Consider the following 25145-nt stretch of genomic DNA (forward strand, 5'->3'; position numbering starts at 1 on the left):
GCATTGCGAATTCAGGCAATATCAAAGGGATTTACTATAAATCCCTTGCAGGGACAGAGCTTGTGATGAAGCTCTCTCCCTGCGGATCCCATCCGCACTCTAGGCGCGGTATTTTCGGAAAAAATACCGCGACTAAGAGCCCGCGCATGCGCCGACCCACCGTCGCTGCTACCCCCCACCGATGCTAAGCCCCGTCCCCCACGATCGCGGTCCCACGCGACCCCCCCTCCCTTCATTACACTTACCTGCATCCTCCTGGCCTCCGGTGATCTTCTCCGGGCTTCCCAATCAGGTGATCTCCCATACTGCACTGGGACCCGATCACCTGATGACCGGGCAGCAGTGCACTGTGGGAGACCAGCTGACCGGAGAGGAGCCATCACCGGAGGCCCGATCACCAGTCCCTGGATTCAGGTAAGTAAAAAAAAAATGTTTAAATTTTTTTTTTCTTTTTTTTACAGCAATCAGTCTGTTTAGATCACACAGCTGATTACTGGTACCGGCTCCCGCTTCTGCTCTCCCCGTTAGAGCAGAGTGGGAGCCCCACCCTCCAGGTGGCGTTATTATCACAGGGCTTCCCCTGGTATTTTTTTACAATTTATTTTTAGTAACTCTGGTCGGATCACATTTCCCATTACAATTATGGGAAATGCGATCTGCTTTACTAAAAATAAGTGATACTTAGGGGTTGGAGTAGAATTTTACTAATTCTACTCCAATTGCCCTGTAATAACTACAGGTGAAACTAAAATAATGTGAAAAGGGTGTGAAAACACCCTTTTTCACTTTATTTTAGTAAAAATAATGTTAATAAATAGAGCCCTTGGAGAGAGAAAAATTTGAGGCATTGCCCAAAGCAACCAAACAGCTTCTAACTGTAATTTATCATCCCATGGAACCACTGGAGGGACAAGGGGAGGTTGTACACGGAGGATACCCTGGAGGAAGGTGTGGACAGCCAGTAGTGGAGCAAGTCTACGCTGGCACCAAAGGGATAAAACAGAGACATGCACTTTCAGTGAGGCAAGGCGGAGTTCAAGATCCAATCCAGCTTGTAGGAAGGCCAGGACTCTGGAAATCCTAAACACTTGGGGGTCATAGCTTCTGGTACGACACCATATGTATGCCACACTCTATGGTAGATCCGAGCAGAGGCTGGCTTATGCACTCTGAGCATAGTTTTGACCACAGAGCTAGAGAATCCTTTGGACCTTAGGAGGGAAGTCTCAAGAGCCCCGCCGTCAAAGGCAGACGACCCAGGTCCGGGTAAAGACAAGGATCATGAAACAACATGTCCAGACATTGAGGCAGCAGGAATGGAGTGTCGATGGAGAGACTCCGAAAATCTGAGTACCAATGATGTCTGAGCTAAGCTGGAGCCACCAGCTGAACAGTGCCTCAGTCTTGTTTGAACTCGAGGAAGAAGGGAGACTGGAGGGAATAGCAAACCGGAGATATCGCTGATGAGAGGACACTATAGGTACACGTAGGTAAGCATCCTGAATATCCAGAGATACCATAAAGTCCCCAGGCTCCATAGCAAGGATGATAGAGCATAGGGTTTTTATCCTGAATCTGGGTACCCTGAGGAATTTGTTCAGGGTTTTGAGGTTGAGGATAGGCCGATGAGACCCATTCGGCTTCTGAACCAGAAAGAGAGTAGAATAGTAACCGGTCCCTCGCTGAAATAGTGGGACTGGCACAATTACCCCTGCCTGTAGCAAGGACTGTATGGCTTTCTGGATTTGTAGGGCCTTGTTTGGGTCTGAAGGAGGGCCTGTGTAGAGAAACTGGTGTCCTTCATAGAAATGAGAGGGCGAACCCATAAGAGACCAAGCATTCGTGGTGGTTTGACACCAGCACTGGGCAAACTGAAGATGTCGGCCTCCTACTCTGGGATCCCCCATGGGGAGGATCGTCCCGTCAGGCTGAGGGCTTGTCCTCAGATTTTGAAGCAGGGCATATGGTGGTCCAGGCCTGCTTGGTTCTGGGCTTGGCGGATCTAGTGGAAGCCGACAGCCTAGGAAAGGACTGACATTTAGGCTTTCCCTGAGGGCGAAAGGTCCTAAAAGATGTAGTCCAAGGCTTTGTAGTAGTAGTCACTTAAGGCAGAATGCAGTTTTTGATGCCGCCAATGTGGTTACAATCTTTTCAAAGTCTGGGCCAAACAAGATCTCCCCGTTGTAGGGCAATACTTCTAGGCCCTTCTTGGAATCCGCATCTGCCTTCCATGAGCGTAGCCACAGGGTACGGCGGGCAGACACCGCCGTGGCAGAGACTCTAGAGGTTAGGAGACTGGCATCTAATGTCACTTCTCCAATATAGAAAGCTGCATCTTGTATGTGAGCTATGAAAGATATCTAATCCCTAGAAGCATCTGAGGGAAAAGAGTCTTCAAGTGCGTCAGCCCAGCTCTCTATAGCTTTAGCCACCCATGCAATAGCCATGGTCGGACGGGCAACAGCCCCTGAAAGTACATCGACTTAAGGCAAGTTTCAACCTTTCTATCCGTAGGGTCCTACAAAGAGGATACTGTAGGGATAGGTAATGTAGATGTTTTTGGGGCTGAAACCTCTTACCAGGCATCTGCCAGGCTGCTGCCATGTATTCAGCTAGCTGATCTGACCACTTTCTGTCATTTAAACAGTGGGTGCTTTGATTTAGGGAGACCTCAGAGGAATGGTGCCCTGAGCTGAGGGGAGGAGCCGCTTTAATGGGGAAAGCTGACCCCCTCATGCTGATTATTTTCCACCCGCTCCATATGTACCGTGGTGGTCTAGTGGATCACTGTGGACAAAGCCTGTGTTCACTCTAAGCGCCTTCGGTCTGTCCGCTGAGACCGGAGGTAAGACTGCCACACCGCAGGTCACCGCGAGCGATGACCCACCTTACCTGTCCCCTTGTGTCCGGGCTGCAGTCCGGCTAACAAGGACCCCGGGATGCCCGCCAAAATCCCCAGCCGTAGCTGGCGTTGCGGCGCCCAGAGGGGTGATGGAGCGGCAGTGCAGACATCCTGTGGACAGTCTGCTGCTGCACGCTCAGTAAGAAGTACTAACAAAATAAATAAAAGCTATTTGGGCTGCATCAGCAGCCCACTACATGATAATGGTGACCCGACTTCGGCGGGCACCGACGAAACTGAGGTGCCTTTGGCTCAGGGGCGGGGTATAGGGTGTCGGTCCAATGCATCCTGGGAGCTGAAAGCTTTAACTGCGTGGTGCCCAGTCCTCAACCACCACCTACACCCCAAGGTCTCCCTGTGGAGCCCTATGGACCCTGAAGAAGAAATAGACACAGTTAAAATGTCAACAGTCAAAAAGTGAGTTTTGAATAACTATATTTTGACTAAGTGATGTAACCAACCCATAAAAACAGATACTTTCCATTTCTAGCCCAGTGCCAATAAAAGGGACAGCTCTGGGAATTGATTGCTAGAAGATTGTAATAACATTTGATGTGAGGAATCTGGATTTTACCTTTCTCCTGTTGCTGAACAGCGATAAATCATATTCTCAAATGCATAACCCTGGATGAGACTGAGAATATTGGGATTGTGCTAATGACTATTGGGGAACCTCTTACAGCAATGAGAGAGGACGGGGGTGGGGGGCTGCCTAATTTGGATGAAGGAAAGGAGCGGATGAGCCATCGGAAGGCTACAGCGTAATGTTACTAAAGCGGCGAATACTACACATGGGCCAGAAAAGCCTCGGACTGAATAAAGATTGATGGAGCTACAATTTCAGCTACGACAGAGCGCGGGCATCTGGGAGATATTATTTCCGAGGACGGTAAGGTAGACACGCGGCGAGACACGACGGATGGGAACGCCAGCAGAGAACACAGGATGAGTTATAGAGAGACATGCTGGCCCCAATTTATAGATCACCGGGGAGATGTAAGGACAGGTTTAATAAGGCAAACCCTGGATTTAAGGCAAAACTACTTTTAAAATCCAAATTATCCCAGTATAAAAGCAGAGGAATACAATATTACCCATTAAATCTGTTTCACTCTCCAAACTCTCATAAAACCAAAGATATATATATATTGTCAGTGTAATAACAAGGTGATAAATATGACATCTGTGCCCTAAGGGTTCGGTGTCCAGTGCAGATCCAAACACTGAGCTCATCACGATTAACTAACTAAGACGCGTCAGTATATTAACCGATCTAATTCTCATCACACAAGCGAGTGATTGTACAGCTGCTAATCCTGCAGGAGAGGGAGGTGTGTATGGAGGGGGGTCCTGAGGATGGACAAAAGCAGAGAATACAGTGGCCCTCATTCAGAGCCGGACGCAATTAGCGCTCGCTCGTCCAGAAAATAGGATTGGCTATTCAAATGAACCGTTCGCTCTTCGCGGTCTGTTCACGCCTCTAGGTCTGAACGAGCGTACAAAACTTGCGGTCGTTTTTTGGGCAACTACGCCCCCTGGCCGCTCGCATCCTACGTCATGTCCGCTATTTATTAGATTAATCGAGTACATCGAACAGGGTATGAACTGCTCACTATTCTTGTGGTTGGTTTTTGCTACCACAATTTTGAGAGCAGTTCTGGCTTAAAAAAAACCCAGTGACGTGGTCAATGACGCTGCTGTTTTAAATATGCACACCCATAAAACGCCCGTTTTGACCTTTAAGCACGCCTGCGTTCGGATCTCCACTCCCCGTTTTCAAGCACCTTCCCCTGTTACCACCCACATACGCCTCATTCTGTCACTCAAATTATCAGGCATTCCCTATTTTGCGAGCACATGAATTTCGGCCGCACTGACTGGTTCGCGCATGCGTATAACGATCCGTACGCATGCGCAGTTGGGCAAACATCGCTCGGAGCGAACGAGCTGCCGCTTACGAGCGGCTCTGAATCAGGCCCAGTATGTGCTACTGAAAGTGCTGTGAAGGAAAGAACATTCATACAATGTGAATTACTGCGTGCATGAGAGCTCTATAGCCAGGTCAAAGAGTTGAGAGATTACATCGCATCTAGACAGAGCCACCAGTCTTAAAGAGTCAGCTGCCATAGTGACAGACAGCTGCAATCCTTACAAACAAGGCTGCAAGTCTAGTTTCCAAAGCTGCCAAGCTATGAGGGAAAGCTGCGAGAGTTTTAGAGCTAGCTGCAATGCTATCAGTGGGGCATTTACCCTCGCCTTCCAGACCTTTTCCTGATTCTTTCTTTCCCTCCCAATTCCTTAACTCACACAAATCTCTACAACAGAGCATTATCACATGGGTGTATGCATGTAACCATGTCTACACGTGTAACTGTATATAGGTCGTTTTGTTACTTTGTTTACCCTGTTTTGTATCATTGTACAGCGCTGCTAAACTTTGTGGTGCCCTATAAATAAATGCAAATAATAGTAATGATAATCATACAGCGACATCCGATATGATAGACGGTGCAGACACAGAACTGGCACCTTTGTAAATATAGTGTAAATTGTAATTTTAAAACAAAATAGCTCACTTTACACAGCAAAATGCCCACTAGTCCCCACAAAGCATTAAATATAATAAAATACAGGGTGAACGTTATTCGAAATTCAGGAGGCCCCCAAAATTCTAATTTTAGGGTTAAAAAGAGAGATTGTGCCTTTAGAAGAGGAACAGTTGGGACTGTATAAGACAGGTGTATCTAAAGCTGGGTACACACTTAACGATATGTGTACCCAGCGATGTGTACCCAGCGGATGACTGCACCGCCGACGGGCCAACATATTGGGCGGCTGGTATATACTACACGATCCGGTGCCCGACCACCCGATAAATCGGCACCAGCCACAGATTGAGCTGCCTGTAGGGCCGAACTGACGATGCAACTGATGACCAAAAGGGAGCGCGCATGGCCCGACATAGGAATATCGTCTAATGTGCACCCAGCTTAAGCTGGATCTCTCACAGGCCTCCATTAATCAATGAGATTCTTTACCAGCTGCATAATTCATTTAGTATCACTACATCTTGAAGTGATGCTAGAAATATTCCGCCGGTATTTACCATCACTTACCTATCTGGTGAGGTCCAACTGTGTCCATGGCCGAATTTGTGTCCTAACGTAACGCCGCATGCTCCAAATAGAAGGGCACTGTTGTGCCCCTCAGCCCACGGGCAGATCGTCCTCCCCTCCCCTACACAGCCAGAGGAGACTGCTGCTGCTTATCAGGAGTGGCAACCTCCCTGCACCCACCGATGCCCAGCACAGAGCACACTGGGGAGACAGTGACAATGCCGCTAACAGGTAAGGGGGAGGGGGGCAGATAGGTACGGGCCCCCCGGACCTGAGTAATTAGTACTGGCAATGGTAACCCTAAATCGTATGCCATCTATAGACGGTGCAAGGGTTTCTTCATAAACAGTGATAAGCTGAACTTACGGCTGTTTGCTAAATATTGAACTGATGTCATAACCCCTTTTAGCATCAGAAATGAGTGATCAGGGGGTTATGACTTTTTCTTAAAATGAAGCCCTTAGGGAAAAAAACTTACTTCACATTTTACTGTAAAATAAATATTTATACTGAAGAACAGTCCAACTAAGAGCCGTATTCAATTTGAGCCGAGCCGCAATACTTGTTTGCGGTCCGGACTTTTCACCTACTTCGCCTGTTTTGTAGGCGTTAAAGTATAGCGCACGTGCCCGGTTTACCCTGTATTCAATATGGAAGTATGCGAAAACGGGACTCAGCGAAACTTGAACAGGCAGAAAGTACTGTCAGATTTGGGGAAATCAGCCTGACACCCCCCAAAAGATGCTCTGACATGGAGGTTCCCTATGGTACCCCCCGATTTGCCTTGCTGAAGGTATTTGGGGATTTTAAACGGGCTCAATAGCTGCTAAATAGCGTTTTTCTATACGTGGTGCAGAATAGTATTTAGGAGTATTTTGTGTTGAAAATAACTTATCCCAGAAAATTTGGGGTACTTGAAAATGGGGGTCAGCATATTTAAAAGTTGCCAAAGTGAAGTTGAAAAAATCATGAAAAATCCACCTGCCGCAAGCACCTGCAATCAAAAAAACACTTGGGGCATACTTGGGGACCCCCCCAGAGTCAAGTTCGCTAGTTTTTAACTTTGTCCCCAAACTTCTTTTTTTTGCCCCCTTTTTCAAAGTAAATTTTGGGGTGTCCTTAAGTGTTTTTTAAAAATTTTTTTGACACAGTTTACCTTTGGGGGACTGTCCGAAGGCTGCACGGGGGTTTCCGCAACGTTTCACCCCAAAACCCCAATTCTGCACTTTTTTCCGCCTGCTATTAATAGGCGAAACTTTTTCGCCTGGTAGATTGCATTGACTTTGTGCCTTGGCGGAAAGTCTTTCAAATTGAATACGGGATAACAGCAGAACAGGCGAAAATTACGTCATCCCCGTTTTCAAGCACCTTCCCCTGTTACCACCCACATACGCCTCCTCCTGTCACTCAAAATAGCAGGCATTCGCTATTTAGCGAACAAACGATTTTCGGCCGCACTGACTGGTTCGCGCATGCGTATTACGATCCGGACGTATGCGCAGTTGTGCAAACATCGCTCGGAATGAACGAGCGGCCGCTTACAAGCGGCTCTGAATCAGGCCCAGGGTGTCCTCCAGTTTAGGGATGAGGCCGTCTGTAAATTCACAAAACAGAGAAAGAGAAGAAATAAAGTCACTAACGACTCATTATTCTTCCTCCTCAGATTAGTAAATGCAGCACAATGCCAGGTCTGAGGCTGTCTCCGAAGGTGATCTCTGTACATCATTTACATTCTAATTCCCACAGTAATGACAGGGCATTACCTGGTCATCTATTTTCTGCTGGAAGTAGCGCTCTGTTCCGTGAAGATTAAATTAGTATTGTAGATCAATGTCAGCTCATTGTAATAATAGATTAGCAGGATAGCGCTGGGGGCTAAATGTTTATCCTGCCACGGAGTCAGTAATGATCATTAATGAAATACAGATTCTGCGGAACCTGCAAAGCTCAAAACCAAAGCATTTGCCCCAGACATACATTAGGCGTATACCTACTTATTTACGTGTCCGTGGTAAAGGCTAGAGCCACATTACCCTGTTTGTAGACAATGTAACAGTGTCATATACACAAGACAGGAAGATCTCCAGAAATGTAACTCACTCTCTAACCTTAAATCAAGTTCTTCAAGGGCCAAATTCAAATAGTGGCAACTTTGCCACAATGCGCAAATATGGGTGCGCTACATAAGTTACTGGTAATACATTTTTAAGAAATAATACAACATAAACTTGATTCTATGACTGATACTGGAAAACAGCATAAGAATTAAATTGACTAAAATATATATATATATTAGAAGAATTACGTGAAAGGGAGTAGGACAGGTTAGAAGAGGGTAGGGGTGAATAGAGGTTGTGACCATAGGCACAGCTATAGTGGGTGCAACTAGTGCCATTGCTATAGGGCCCAGATGCCTAGGGGGCCCGGCTCACCTGCTCCCAGGTTACATAGTTGTCTACCAATATGAATCCAGTCAGGCCGCCAGTATATGTTTTTGGATTTAACTCACATGGTTTAGAGGAAACTGGGATGGGGAGGCATGTGGCACCAGTTCCCGCACCCAGTATAACCGACCGAGGCAGCAGAGCACGTGCAGGGGGTGCGGAGAGGTGCTCAGGCCTAGGGCAGGAGACCCACGCTGTACCTGGGGAATAATTATTATTATTATCCTTTATTTATATGGCGCCACAAGGGTTCCGCAGCGCCTTACAATGTACATAAACAAATGAGCACACAAGAAAACAGATATTAACAGTACAGACAATGCAGGACAGATACATGATTAATACATTGCTGCATAACACTCAGATAAGCAGCATGGTGTCAGCAACCAAGGGTGGGGAACTGTTGTATATTAAAGTATAATCAAGTGAAGGAGAAGCACATGAGGGAAGAGGGCCCTGCTCGTGAGAGCTTACATTCTAAGGGGAGGGGGCAGACAGACAGGGGTGACACAGATAGGCTGGATACAAGGGTGACAGTAATATAACATTTATGGAAAGGTTAGTTTAATCTTAGGAGGAAAGGACAATGAGTTGATCCAAATTTCACCAAGCCTCAAGATTTGGGGCCACAACCAAGGTCCATTAGAGGGGTCAACTTGCTGCGTCGTTTGGTATGGCATAGTTGGGGTGGATAAGCAGATATCATGAGGAGGTCAGGAGGGTAATGAGTAAGTAGCGGGAGGCGGCAGGGGCCAGTGGAACTTTGGGTCGTGAATATTTTGGAATTGAACTGTTGCATTTGGATTGTCCATTAACCCCTCAGCCACACTGGGCCTGATTCAGACCCACTCGCGAGCGGCTGTACGCTCGCAAGTGGGTCGATGGTCTGCACTGAGCATGCGCACGACGGAGGGAGCTCCGTCGTGCGCATGCGCCAGACACGACGAGCGAAGGACTTTCCTTCGCTCGTTGTGTCCGATCAAAGGGGGCGTGCTGTCAATGTTGATTGACAGCACGCCCCCTTTGGTGGGCGTGCCGGGGGCGTGCCTCCCTGACGGGGGCGTTCCCACGGGAACGCCTCCCGTCAGAAGCCGGCCCACTGACATCACTAGTGATGTCAGTGGGAGTGATTTTGGCTCTGATAGAGCCAAAATCACTCCGGAGCTTGCGGTTGAAAACCTCAACCGCAGGCTCCGGCTCGCAATTTCGATGGTCGCGATGGTCACGACCATCGCGGCCATCAAAATGCACGCTCGTATAGCCTGTGGGTGGTGACCCACAGCTATACGAGCGTCCAGGAGGACGCTCCATGAAAAAGGAGCCCGGCCCTCATGCAGAGCGTGCGCTCTGCTCAGAGCGTACGGCTCTGAATGAGGGCCACTGTCTGCATTACATTACTGTATCCTCTTTTCCCACCTGCCCACATGACAGGAGGGACACACGCAATCGTTATGGGTGCTGGTGTGGAGCCACCGATCCTGCACCCACTAGGCCAGACTGCAGAGTCATCACAGGGTGCACTAGGCAACCCCTTCCCCTATTTGTCACTGCTCCCATTTCTCTCTCCTGTGTCACAAGCCTAGTATTGGGAGGAGGGGAATCCCAGCCAGCAGGTGACCTTATATAAAGCACTCCCTAATATACATCCCAGTCATGGAGGGGTGAGCAGCCCTAGGAGGGATGATCCCAAACAGCAGCGCATTTCACCAACATGGTGCTCAGATCCATGATGAGAGGCACAACCAGCACCGGAGCTGAAGTACAGTAATACCCCAGATCTGCCCCTGGTGCAAGCAGGCATAGGGCCCCAGACAGGAATAGGGCCACAGAGATCAGACATTACAGAGAGGAGGTAGATAACTGGCACGATTACCATCTCAATGACACCCCATCCAGGGGTGACCCGGGCTGCAATCCAGCAATCAGCCCATCAACCCTGATCACACGCAGCTCTGCTGGTGCACTTACCTGCCAGGAGCTGCCCACTGACCGGCCCTCTGTGGCCACCACTCCCCGTAATTCAGGGATTCACCTTGTTCAGAGGAGCTTCCACAAGGTCCTTCTTCCATCCCTCTGGGGGCCGCCTTCCCTCTGCCTTCCCTCCACTGGTGGAGGCAGCTGCTGCAGGGATGGAGCCTCTACCTGAGTCTCCATGTCCCCCACCACCTCCCGGGCAGGGATAAGGTGTCAGACCCCCGGGCTTTCCTCTTCTCACAGGTCATGTAGGGTCACGCGTAGCAGACCCTCCAACATGCCCTGTTCCACCAGGTACACAATGCTCTGCTCATGGACTTCCCACCTAATGTATGATTGCAGCCATCTGTGCTGAAACGCCTGTCTCATCAATTACCTAGTTCAACACAGGTGACTGCAATCATTCATTAGATGGGAAGTCCAGGAGCAGAGCATTGTGTACCTGGTGGAATGGGTCATGGATAGGGCGTAGGGCACATTTGGCTACGAGCGTGGGATAAGCAATCACTGGGCAGCCTCCCAAAGTCACCGCAGCGGGCTCAGATTCTGATTGGATGGGATTCATGGGACGGAAGGGAAGGGGGCTACTGGGAATATATTGCCCCCCCCCTGCAATTGTGGCCCACTAAGTCCCGTCTCCTGACAGAAAGGGGTGGGGTCTTGAAGGAATGAGGCCCAGATATTTCCAGGATCCCCACCGGGGCCAGTCTGAGCCTGGAACTGGGGCACTACTGTGTAGCATAATATGTACAGGAGGTAGTAGAGTGTGGCATAGTGTAAACCTGAGGCTTTGTGTGGCATAATGTGAACTGGAGCACTACTATGGGGCATAAAATGAACTAGGGAACTACTATGGGGTATATAATAAACTATGGCACTACTATAAGGCATATATTGAACTAGGGCACTACTATGGGGCATATAATGAACTAGTGAACTACTATAGGGCATATAATGAACTAGGACACTGCTATGGGGCATTGCTGATCATCATTTACTCCCATACGTTACTTGATTTTCATTCCGACCAAACAACTAGTTGGATGGTTGGATGTAAGTTGGCCTAGTGTGTGGCCAGCTTTACAGTCTTGGTTTTAGTGATATCCATGGTAAAGCACAGATGGTTAAATAAAAAAGACTGAGGTCATAATTAAGTCACCTTTGCTCAAGTATGGCTATCCTTAAAGCCTGGACTGTTAGTGTGCCTTGAGGACCGTGGTTGGGAACCCCTGCCCTAGAGTGTAATCTATCTCGAGCAGGGCCCTCCTACCCTCTTAGTTCTCTTAGCGCTGCTACTTACAGTCTCTGTCTATGATCCTTTCTGTCTGCCCCTCCCAGCGTACTGAGTAATATTGTCACTAACTGTCACTTAGTTACATCGTTATTTTACTTTTTGATTTTTGCCCCTGTGTTGTCTCCTGGAACTTTCTTATATTGTATTGTGTGTTTATACTATTCTAGTTCTCTGGTATGGCACAGCTCCCGATACTCCTTCCGGGGGCTATTCAACATCTCTCTGAATTGATCGCCCCCAGTGGGTGGAACCATAAAAAAATAAAAGTTATCTATAATCGCTAGGATAATGGTTACACTTACATAACATGCCCATCGGGCACGGTATAACCTCTAAGAAGAAAGTATGGATCATATCTGTGGGCAGATATTCAGGGAGTACTGAGAGATGAACAATTCCTCCATGTGTATATAGCTCACCGAAGCTTTATCTTCCTGCCTAATAAATATCCCGGATTTCTCAGCTCATACGCAGCAACCTGAGCTGGCAAAGTACAATTCTGCCCACAGGCTGGACTAAAGCAGGTTAATTCAATGACTTAATCAATATCTTGTTTTAATTTATGCTCAGGCGACTGCGCCAGCTAGTTTGTTACTTGGGGGCTGGTTGTCCTATGTCCCATTATTTAAAATGTAATTTCCAAAAGCAAAACAGATCTGTTAATTCTTCAGTCAGCGTTTCTAGTTATTATTATTCATGAGGTCGCGGATGAGGTTGTAGAGGGGCGGGGGGTTTGGGGGGGTCCTTAATCACATTTTATCTCCTGTGCAAGTTCATCTTTGTTCCTTCGGGCTGATGCTGCTAATCTGCCTCACTAGTAAATATTTTTTAAGTAGAAATGATAAATACAAGCCTATGAATGAAGAAAAATGTTACATTTAGAAATAAAACAAACGTAGATCATATAACAAAAAAAAATAAAAAACAGGATTAATGCACATAAACAGTATATGCAAATAATTGGCTGGCCCCTTAAAAAGTGGGAGACACATATAGAAACCGTTGTAATTCCTACAGCGTTCACCTGATTTGGATGTAATTACCCTCAAATTAAATCTGAGAGTCTGCAGGTAAATCACATCTTGTTTGTTTCATTTCAAAGTCATTGTGGTGTTGACTAGAGGCCAAAATATGACAATTCTGTCAATGTCCCAATATTTATGCACCTGACTGTATTTATTTCAAATTATATTATGGCCACCGGGTGGCGCTGTTCCAGTGCTGGCTATTAATGATATTTTAATTTACCGAGGGAGAATTGCAACATGACAGCTCCCAATTACATTAGTCATTGCAGACGTGGAGGAAAATGTATTCTTGTTTACAATAACTCACACTGATAGATGTCAATAAGCATAGACATGAACCCCTATTTACTGCCTGCTCATGCCTGCAGATTCAGCGTGTGGAAATGGCCCGCTACAGACTGCCTAATAAACTCTGCCCTTATTTACATTGCCTGAGATTAATAAGTAACCTCGCTGAGTGGAGCTCTCCCAGGCATGAAGAACGCGATTACACGGGCGCTCGGAAATGTTACAAGGTGAGGTTCCCTTTGCTGGAGTCGAGAGCACTTGTGTCTTTCACAAATGGATTTGTAGATGGTCCACAAACAGTGTGACAAACTAATGAGGTAGCGGCTTTGAGGCACTCATCCATTATATTAGTAACAAAGAGGTAATAGTCTGCGTTTAAATATTGCAGAGTCATAGGAAACTGGTGTATCTTTTAGGGTAGATACGTATGAGGTCACGGGGTGTTGTCGTGTACTGTGCGCCACTGTGTAGCCCTACACAATGGGGCAGATTCAATTAGCCGCGAGATTTAACCCGTGACTAATTACCGGCCTAAATTCCAGCAGCACAGGGAAAAGCTATTCAATTAAATAGCCTTTTTACCGCACCGTAAAATCGGGACTCGTGCGCGGAAACAAACTCATTCCGCGTAAACTCTAGAATCGATGTGTTTTTCCTCGCGGGCGAGGCCGATTTGGTCGTTTTGACACGTATTTGACCTCACACCTGCGTGAGGTGCGAGGTAAAGTCTGACTGCGAACTTGCGTGAGGAATCCCCACTAATTAAATAGGTCCAGTACGGCAATTAGCCGCGGAGTAAATCCCGTAGCTAATTGAATCTGACATCCTAAATCCCCGCACCCCATGGAAAAGCTATTCAATTAAATAGCCTTTTCCCCGCGCCGTAAAATCCGGACCCACGCTCGTAAACACATTGATTCCACGTAAACTGCAGAATCAATGTGTTTTTTCCCCCCGCGCGAAGCCGATTTGATTGTAGTAACGAGGATTTTACCTCACACCTCCAAGAGCTGCGAGGTAAAGTCCGACTGTGTAGGCGCACGTGCGGGGTCTCAGGGACTCCCACGCAAGAAATTCCCAGCAATTGAATAAGACCGGCACGGCGATTAGTTGCGGGGACAACCCTGCGGCTAATTGAATATGCCCCCGTGTCGCCACTATTTAAATGAAATGGAAAATAAAATAAAAATTGCACCCGAATCATCTTGTGACAATTGCAGGACAAAATATGGGAAAAAACAGATTTAATCATATTGTATTTGTAAATTTCTCACGCTAGCGAAGAGTGATTGGATGCATCGCGTCCTGGGACTTTGGTGCTTAGGGCGGCGTGCTAGGGTAACCTAATCATTATGTGCGGTGTGTACCGTCATTATCCAGTTGGACTATCACCCTTTGCCACACTTGGCTGCCCATGTTTCTCAGTCTGAGCTGTCAGGTGACAGATGACCCATATTGTTGGATAGATGATACTGTTATGTATCTAGCTAGAGGGGGCTGCACATTGGACCATCTCCCACTTTATCATCTTATCTCTGATACCTATTAAACATCGGCAGTGCAGAATTACAAGGTGGTACTGAGAAGTCCCCACACCGAGTACACGGCTGTTTGTAGATCTAATACAATGTCGTCTGAGTTGAGCTGCTGGACCCAATGCTGTTGCCATCTCCATTCCTCCCTTTACTGATCTCTGCTGCATTGGAACCATCAGCAGCCGCCTTTTCTGCGACCATGGGGAGCAGGTTTCCAGAGCCGTAGCTAGACTTTTTGGTGCCCTGTGCCAGAAGAGCATTGGTGCCCCCCTCATTTTTCAAAGGGACATAATGCACCCAGAAAAGGGGAATGCACTCATGGGGAAGGGCCAGGGAAGAGATAGGGGAGGCCAGGAGATGCTGGGGATAAATAGGGACATAATATAGTGCACCTGAGAGAGGGCCATGGCCTCATGGGGAAGGGCCAGGGAAGAGATAGGAGAGGCCAGGAGATGCTGGGGATAAATAGGGACATAATATAGTGCACCTGAGAGAGGGCCATGGCCTCATGGGGAAGGGCCAGGGAAGAGATAGGGGAGGCCAGGAGATGCTGGGGATAAATAGGGACATAATATAGTGCACCTGAGAGAGGGCCATGGCCTCATGGGGAAGGGCCAGGGAAGAGATAGGGGAGGCCAGGAGATGCTGGGGATAAATAGGGACATAATATAGTGCACCTGAGAGAGGGCCATGGCCTCATGGGGAAGGGCCAGGGAAGAGATAGGGGAGGCCAGGAGATGCTGGGGATAAATAGGGACATAATATAGTGCACCTGAGAGAGGGCCATGGCCTCATGGGGAAGGGTCAGGGAAGAGATAGGAGAGGCCAGGAGATGCTGGGGATAAATAGGGACATAAGATAGAGCACCTGAGAGAGGGCCATGGCCTCATGGGGAAGGGCCAGGGAAGAGATAGGGGAGGCCAGGAGATACTGGGGATAAATAGGGACATAATATAGTGCACCTGAGAGAGGGCCATGGCCTCATGGGGAAGGGCCAGGGAAGAGATAGGAGAGGCCAGGAGATGCTGGGGATAAATAGGGACATAATATAGTGCACCTGAGAGAGGGCCATGGCCTCATGGGGAAGGGCCAGGGAAGAGATAGGAGAGGCCAGGAGATGCTGGGGATAAATAGGGACATAATATAGTGCACCTGAGAGAGGGCCATGGCCTCATGGGGAAGGGTCAGGGAAGAGATAGGAGAGGCCAGGAGATGCTGGGGATAAATAGAGACATAATATAGTGCACCTGAGAGAGGGCCATGGCCTCATGGGGAAGGGCCAGGGGAGAGATAGGGGAGGCCAGGAGATGCTGGGGATAAATAGGGACATAAGATAGAGCACCTGAGAGAGGGCCATGGGCCTCATGGGGAAGGGCCAGGGAAGAAATAGGGGAGGCCAGGAGATGCTGGGGATAAATAGGGACATAATATAGTGCACCTGAGAGAGGGCCATGGCCTCATGGGGAAGGGCCAGGGAAGAGATAGGGGAGGCCAGGAGATACTGGGGATAAATAGGGACATAATATAGTGCACCTGAGAGAGGGCCATGGCCTCATGGGGAAGGGCCGGGGAAGAGATAGGAGAGGCCAGGAGATGCTGGGGATAAATAGAGACATAATATAGTGCACCTGAGAGAGGGCCATGGCCTCATGGGGAAGGGCCAGGGGAGAGATAGGGGAGGCCAGGAGATGCTGGGGATGAAATAAGAGGAAGCTAAAAGCAAGACTGATAATAAACAGAAATTTGACAGGTCCAAACAGCGCCCCCTGCCCTGTGGTGTCCTGTGCAATGGCACCGGCTGCACTACCCTAGCTACAGCCCTGCAGGTTTCTGAGCTCTGGGCCTGATTCGGACCCAGTCGCAAGCGCTGAGCGCTCGCAACCGGGTCGATGTTTGTCCACTGGGCATGCGCACGACGGAGCCGGCTAGCGACGGGTGCTCCGTCGCTCCGGGTCTCGCACCAAAGGGGGCGAGCTGTCGATGGTGAGTGACAGCTCGCCCCGAAACGCTTGCCGTTTGGGGGCGGCCCCACTGACATCACAAGTGATGTCAGTGGGAGAGCTTCCGGCTCTGTTAGAGCCAAAAGCTCTCTGGGGCTTGCGGCCACAAGACCCTACCGAGACCATCGCGACCATCAACCTGGCCGCTCGCTATAGCTGTGCGAGCGGCCAGGAGGCCGTTCCAAAAAAAAACAAAACGCCCTGATTCAGAGCGAACGCTCTTTCACAGCGCCCGACTCTGAATCAGGCCCTCTGTGTGCAGCGACCAGCATGATGCCAAGGAAATATACTGGGCACATGGTTACTGGCAGAAGACCCAGGAGAGAGCCCAGAAAGCACCTGAGCAAACGTCTGTTCCAGAACCAGAAGAGGAAGTAGGTTCAGTCTAAATAATTCTACAGTGACTGGTTCATCTTCCACCGTCACTACCCAATCCCATCGCAGCACGTATCGGTGGATACTTTATTATTGGCAGGTGATACGCTTCGGTTATACAGCCGCCACTCACTCCCAAACCTGGTTATAATAACTATTATTCCGCTGCCTAACGCATTAAAGGGTCGATGTATTAAGCTGTTTGATACATAAAATGATGCAGAAACTGCAGTTTCTGCATAATTTTATGTATTGTTGCTATGTACTAATAATGCACAATGTATGTGATTTCACAGCGATCTCCGGCAAAGTGCTAATTAGCGCTTCAGATCGCAGTCACCATTATTATCAATGAGGACTACGATCTGACCCCTATGTACTAAACTTCAATAAGCAAAGCTTTCGGAGTTTAGCCCTGGTAGTTTACACCATCTTGGATGTAGGTAACAATAATGGGAATAGCCAGAAAGTGTAGTCAGGAGACACAATAACCAGAATGCAGGGCAATCCAGCACAGGCCAGTCCGGACAATCCCCTGGAAATGATTACTTGGCCCAGACATCGATTATACCTCACAGAGGAGGGTAGCCAAGGCTACTGCCGCCATTGTGCGTTCTCGCTCTGAGAGGCCTGGCAGCAGCGCGGACTGGATCAAATGTCCTGGCATAGGTGGTATCAGTGTTGGGGGTTTATTGTAGAGATACTAATGGTTATGGCTACTTTGCATGGTGCATCCTTGTCTTAGTAGGTTACAACTAGGGGTGTGCACCGGCCACTTTTCGTGTTTTGTGTTTTGGTTTTGGATCTGGATCTTTCTTCGTGTTTTGGATCTGGATTGGTTTTGCCAAAACCACCCTTCCGTGTTTTGGGTTCTGGGTTTTGTGTTTTGGATCTGTATTTTTTTGAAAAAAAGCATAAAAACAGCTAAAATCACAGAATTTGTAGGTTTTTCTGCTCCTATGCTATTATTAACCTCAATAACCTTAATTTCCACTCATTTCCAGTCTATTCTGAACACCTCACACCTCACAATAGTGTTTTTATGTCCAAAAGGTTGCACCGAGGTAGCTGGATGACTATGCTAAGCGACACGAGTGGGCGGCACAAACACGTGACCCATCTAGGCGTGAAACTGCAGTGGCAGACAGGATGGCAGTTTGAAAAACTAGGCCCCAAACTGTACATAATGCAAAGAAAAAAAAGAGGTGCAAGATGAAATTGTCCTTGGGCCCTCCCACCCACCCTTATGTTGTATAAACAAGACATGCACACTTTAACAAACCAATCATTTCAGCGCCAGGGTCTGCCACACAACTGTGACTGAAATGATTGGTTCGTTTGGGCCCCCGCAAAACAAGCTGGCAATTAATCTGTCCCTGCACAAACTGGCTCTACGGAGGCAAGTTGTCATCCTCATCCTCCTCATCCACCGATTCCTCACCCTCTTCAGTGTGTACATCCTCATCCTCACAGAGTATTAATTCGTCCCCGCTGGAACCACAGGTCCCTCTGTACGTTCTGGAGGCTGGTCTCCCTGGAAGAGTTGATAATTCATTTTATGAACATCATCTTCTCCACATTTTGTGGAAGCAACCTCCTACGCCTTTCACTGACAAGGTTCCCGGCTGCACTAAACACTCTTTCGGAGTACACACTGGAGGGGGGGCAACTCAGGTAAAATAGAGCCAGTTTGTACAGGGACCTCCAAATTGCTTCTTTTTCCTGCCAGTACAGGTACGGACTGTCTGACATGCCTACTTGGATGCTGTCACCGATGTAATCATTTAACAGACAGACGCACGCTTGTCGCTGCTGCTTTGAGGATGCAAGTGCGGCTACAGCCCACACAATTCACAAAGACAGAAAAAAAAAGAAGAATATTTTTATTGTTTGTGGAGCGCACTTTGAGGGTTACACCACCCTTTAACAGACAGACGCACGCTTGTCGCTGCTGCTTTGAGGATGCAAGTGTGGCTACAGCCCACACAATTCACAAAGACAGAAAAAAAAAGAACAATATTTTTATTGTTTGTGTAGCACACTTTGAGGGTGTCACCACCCTTTAACAGACAGACGCACGCTTGTCGCTGCTGCTTTAAGGATGCAGGTGCGGCTACAGCCCACACATTTCACAAAGACAGAAAAAAAAAGAACAATATTTTTATTGTTTGTGTAGCACACTTTGAGGGTGTCACCACCCTTTAACAGACAGACGCACGCTTGTCGCTGCTGCTTTGAGGATGCAAGTGCGGCTACAGCCCACACAATTCACAAAGACAGAAAAAAGAAGAAGAATATTTTAATTGTTTGTGTAGAACACTTTGAGGTGTCACCACCCTTTAACAGACAGACGCACGCTTGTCGCTGCTGCTTTAAGGATGCAGGTGCGGCTACAGCCCACACATTTCACAAAGACCGAAAAAAAAGAACAATATTTTAATTGTTTGTGTAGAACACTTTGAGGGTGTCACCACCCTTTAACAGACAGACGCACGCTTGTCGCTGCTGCTTTAAGGATGCAGGTGCGGCTACAGCCCACACAATTCAAAAAGACAGAAAAAAGAACAATATTTTAATTGTTTGTGTAGCACACTTTGAGGGTGTCACCACCCTTTAACAGACAGACGCACGCTTGTCGCTGCTGCTTTAAGGATGCAGGTGCGGCTACAGCCCACACAATTCACAAAGACAGAAAAAAGAACAATATTTTAATTGTTTGTGTAGCACACTTTGAGGGTGTCACCACCCTTTAACAGACAGACGCACGCTTGTCGCTGCTGCTTTAAGGATGCAGGTGCGGCTACAGCCCACACAATTCACAAAGACAGAAAAAAAAAGAACAATATTTTAATTGTTTGTGTAGCACACTTTGAGGGTGTCACCACCCTTTAACAGACAGACGCACGCTTGTCGCTGCTGCTTTGAGGATGCAGGTGGAATCTAGACGGGATTTGGAACCGAGGACACACTACCTCCATCAATTGTCTAAATCCCACTGCACTAATGTCGGATACCGGACGCACGTCTAACACCAACATAGCAGTCAAGGCCTCAGTTATACGTTTTGCTTCAGGATGACTGCTGTCGTACTTCATCCTCATCGCTAGGGACTGTTGGAGGGTCAATTGTTTAGTAAAAGTAGTGATGTTCCTACTTCCTCTCTGGGATGATGAACAACTCCCAGCAGCAGCAACAGCACTAGGAGGAAGAGGTTCTTGATCTTTCCCTATTTTATTTTTATCGGAGAAAGTTTGGACCTCCATTTATGTTATATTGATATATATACGTGCGGCTAAAGCGCACACAAACACAGAAAATATTATTTTATTTTTGCTGGAGAGTAGTGCACTTTGTGGGTTACACCACCCTTTAAGAAATGAGCCAGCCGGCTCTTTACTTATGGGACACAGGCGCACACTTGGCGCTGCTCCTTTGTTGATGCACGTGCAGCCACAGTGCACACAATTCACAAACACAGAAAATATTTTTTTTTTTGGTTTGGACTGGAGTGTACTTTCGGGGGTTACAGCACCCTTAACGGTCAAGCCAGCCGGCCCTTTACTTATGACACAGGCGCACGCTTGGCACTACTTTGTTGATGCACGTGCGGCTACTGCGCACACAATTCACAAACACAGAAAATAATTTTTTTTTAGGTTTGGACTGGAGTGTACTTTCGGGGGTTACAGCACCCTTAACGGTCAAGCCAGCCGGCCCTTTACTTATGACACAGGCGCACGCTTGGCACTACTTTGTTGATGCACGTGCGGCTACTGCGCACACAATTCACAAACACAGAAAATAATTTTTTTTTAGGTTTGGACTGGAGTGTACTTTCGGGGGTTACAGCACCCTTAACGGTCAAGCCAGCCGGCCCTTTACTTATGACACAGGCGCACGCTTGGCACTACTTTGTTGATGCACGTGCGGCTACTGCGCACACAATTCACAAACACAGAAAATAATTTTTTTTTTGGTTTGGACTGGAGTGTACTTTCGGGGGTTACAGCACCCTTAACGGTCAAGCCAGCCGGCCCTTTACTTATGACACAGGCGCACGCTTGGCACTACTTTGTTGATGCACGTGCGGCTACTGCGCACACAATTCACAAACACAGAAAATAATTTTTTTTTTGGTTTGGACTGGAGTGTACTTTCGGGGGTTACAGCACCCTTAACGGTCAAGCCAGCCGGCCCTTTACTTATGACACAGGCGCACGCTTGGCACTACTTTGTTGATGCACGTGCGGCTACTGCGCACACAATTCACAAACACAGAAAATATTTTTTTTTTGGTTTGGACTGGAGTGTACTTTCGGGGGTTACAGCACCCTTTAACGGTCAAGCCAGCCGGCCCTTTACTTATGACACAGGCGCACGCTTGGCACTACTTTGTTGATGCACGTGCGGCTACTGCGCACACAATTCACAAACACAGAAAATATATTATTTTTTTAGCACTTGGGGGGAGCACCCCTGATGGACAGAGCACCCCCTGGACAACACTACAGCACTCCTTTAGGACTGGGACACTGCACAGGACTTTGGAGTGGACACAGCCCCTATGGAGAACTGACTGCACAACACAGTCCAGCCAGCCCCTATGGACTTTGAAGTAGTGGACACAGCCCCTATTAACAACAGCAGCACAGCACAACACAGCCAGCCCCTATGGACTTTGAAGTAGTGGACAACAGCAGCACTACACTACACTACACAGCCCTAACTCCCACCCTCCCTCTTCACTGTCCACAGCCGAGTGAGAAAATGGCGCCGACGCGGGTACCTTATATAGGATCCAAAACCCGCGAGACTCGGAAGGCGGGATGATGACGTTTTGCCTCGATTTCAGATCCGAGTCAGGCGGGAAAAGTCGAGCCTGACTCGGATCGGACTCGGATCGGGGGGGCTCGGATTTCAGAAATCCGAACCCGCTCACCCCTAGTTACAACAGGTTGTGTTATACAACACTCCCCGATATCGCCTCCGTCCTGTGCATCCTCCTGTACTCCAGCCCTTTGCCCCGATCCTAACTATACACAATAACCTTTATGTTCCATCAAGATTGCCGGGCACTGTGCTCCTGTTTGTGTATATAACTATGAGGACAGTGGCCCTCATTCAGAGGCGGTCGCAAGAAGCGAGCGCTCGTTCTGAATGAGGGCGGATGCTTCTTTTTTTTAGTGCGGCCTCCTGGTCGCTAGCTAAGCTGTGGGTTACCACCCACAGCTTAGCGACCGACCAGGGTAATGGTCGCGATGGTCAAGACCATCGCGACCATTGGGGCTTGCGATGAGCCCTAAGCTTGGGTCTCGGCAGCCACAAGCCCCAGGAAGCTTCCTGCTCTGATCGAGGAGGAAGCTCCCCACTGACATCACTGCTGATGTCAGTGCGGCCGCCCACAAAACGGTAGGCGTTCCTTAAGGAATGCCTCCATTTGTGAAACTACTCCCCCGCCCCGCCTACAAAACGGGCCGAGCTGTCGATCGACATCGACAGCCGGCCCTTTTGTAGTGAGCTTTCTCGCTCCGGGGCTTGCGCATGTGCAGGACCAAAACATCAACCCGGTTGCGAGCGCACAGCGCTTGCAACCGGGTCTGAATGAGGTCCAGTGAGCCTGATTGAGAGATGTACGCTAATGCCGACCACCGCTGCATCCGTGTGCCCAGCTGCCATTGGAAAATATGCAAATGTCACAGTCACCGGGAGATTTATCGAGACGCCCACCTGCAGCTTTGCAAATCCAGCATCTGCGCAAAAATGTTGCAGCATCTGCGTACAAAGACAGCATTGGTCACAGATCATTCGATTATCGCAGTCCTGAGAGAGTCTGTGGTCCCGCAGAACAGCCGTTGGGAATTGAGACGCCGGAGCCATATTCCCTGCGTATGAGATCGCAGTCGCAGGGTATGACACCTCTTCAAAACAGTCACGACGCGCCTGTCTTTATTGCTGCCGCTTCCTGTAACTTGCCACAAATGCCCGCCAGCCAATGACACTGCGAGTAAATTGTTGCATCGAGCAACTACAATAATGTTCCTTGATATATGTGCTCTGCGACGCAAATGTATGTGCAGATTGGTGCAATCGCTCATCGGCATAACATACAGCGCTGAATCAGGCCCACTATCAGGCGCTGTTCCTGAGATTTACACTTTGTGCGAGTGATTGTGATTACATGTAACACTGATTTTTCCTGGCTCGGAACAGCCCCTGTGTGACGCTTTGATGCAAACCACGAATACAAAACATTCACTTTGGCGCCACAAATCTGTCTGCTCTGCAGTGTTTATATCACACAAATACTTACTCTGAGAAATATGTGGAACGTACCAGGGACACAAAAACTACATTGTGTTGGTGCAACACGTGCAATAGTAATATCCAAAGTATATTAATACAACTAAAATAATGCTGTCCTAATTAGCTTATCATACTATAGAATGTTATAGATTCTAACCACATCACCCAAGAGACGTGCGTTGATCCAGTGTTTTGGTTTTGGATCTGGATTTATCTTTTTAAATCCGAATTCTGGACCAGCAGCAGATTGGAACCGGGACTCGGTGCTACTCAGAACCCCTACGGGTGTGTTTGCATTTCAGAGACACGGACCCGCAAATTTCTAATATATACAGTATATATCTATCTATCTATCTATCTATCTATCTATCTATCTATCTCTCTCTCTCTCTCTCTCTCTCTCTCTATATATATATATATTATGTCCCTATTTATCCCCAGCATCTCCTGGCCTCCCCTGTCTCTTCCCTGGCCCTTCCCCATGAGGCCATGGCCCTCTCTCATGTGCGCTATATTATGTCCCTATTTATCCCCTGCATCTCCTGGCCTCCCCTATCTCTTCCCTGACCCTTCCCCATGAGGCCATGGCCCTCTCTCAGGTGCGCTATATTATGTCCCTATTTATCCCCAGCATCTCCTGGCCTCCCCTATCTCTTCCCTGGCCCTTCCCCATGAGGCCATGGCCCTCTCTCAGGTGCGCTATATTATGTCCCTATTTATCCATCCCCTGCATCTCCTGGCCTCCCCTATCTCTTCCCTGAACCTTCCCCATGAGGCCATGGCCCTCTCTCAGGTGCGCTATATTATGTCCCTATTTATCCCCTGCATCTCCTGGCCTCCCCTATCTCTTCCCTGGCCCTTTCCCATGAGGCCATGGCCCTCTCTCAGGTGCGCTATATTATGTCCCTATTTATCCCCTGCATCTCCTGGCCTCCCCTATCTCTTCCCTGGCCCTTCCCCATGAGGCCATGGCCCTCTCTCAGGTGCGCTATATTATGTCCCTATTTATCCCCAGCATCTCCTGGCCTCCCCTATCTCTTCCCTGGCCCTTCCCGATGAGGCCATGGCCCTCTCTCAGGTGCGCTATATTATGTCCCTATTTATCCCCAGCATCTCCTGGCCTCCCCTATCTCTTCCCTGGCCCTTTCCCATGAGGCCATGGTCCTCTCTCAGGTGCGCTATATTATGTCCCTATTTATCCCCAGCATCTCCTGGCCTCCCCTATCTCTTCCCTGGCCCTTCCCCATGAGGCCATGGCCCTCTCTCAGGTGCGCTATATTATGTCCCTATTTATCCCCAGCATCGCCTGGCCTCCCCTATCTCTTCCCTGGCCCTTCCCCATGAGGCCATGGCCCTCTCTCAGGTGAGCTATATTATGTCCCTATTTATCCCCAGCATCTCCTGGCCTCCCCTATCTCTTCCCTGGCCCTTCCCCATGAGGCCATGGCCCTCTCTCAGGTGCGCTATATTATGTCCCTATTTATCCCCAGCATCTCCTGGCCTCCCCTATCTCTTCCCTGGCCCTTCCCCATGAGGCCATGGCCCTCTCTCAGGTGCGCTATATTATGTCCCTATTTATCCCCAGCATCTCCTATCCTCCCCTATCTCTTCCCTGGCCCTTCCCCATGAGGCCATGGCCCTCTCTCAGGTGCGCTATATTATGTCCCTATTTATCCCCAGCATCTCCTATCCTCCCCTATCTCTTCCCTGGCCCTTTCCCATGAGGCCATGGTCCTCTCTCAGGTGCGCTATATTATGTCCCTATTTATCCCCAGCATCTCCTGACCTCCACTATCTCTTCCCTGGCCCTTCCCCATGAGGCCATGGCCCTCTCTCAGGTGCGCTATATTATGTCCCTATTTATCACCTGCATCTCCTGGCCTCCC

This window comes from Taudactylus pleione, unplaced genomic scaffold, assembly GCF_031769625.1.
Source record: "Taudactylus pleione unplaced genomic scaffold, aTauple2 ptg000850l, whole genome shotgun sequence".
Lineage (NCBI taxonomy): Eukaryota > Metazoa > Chordata > Amphibia > Anura > Myobatrachidae > Taudactylus > Taudactylus pleione.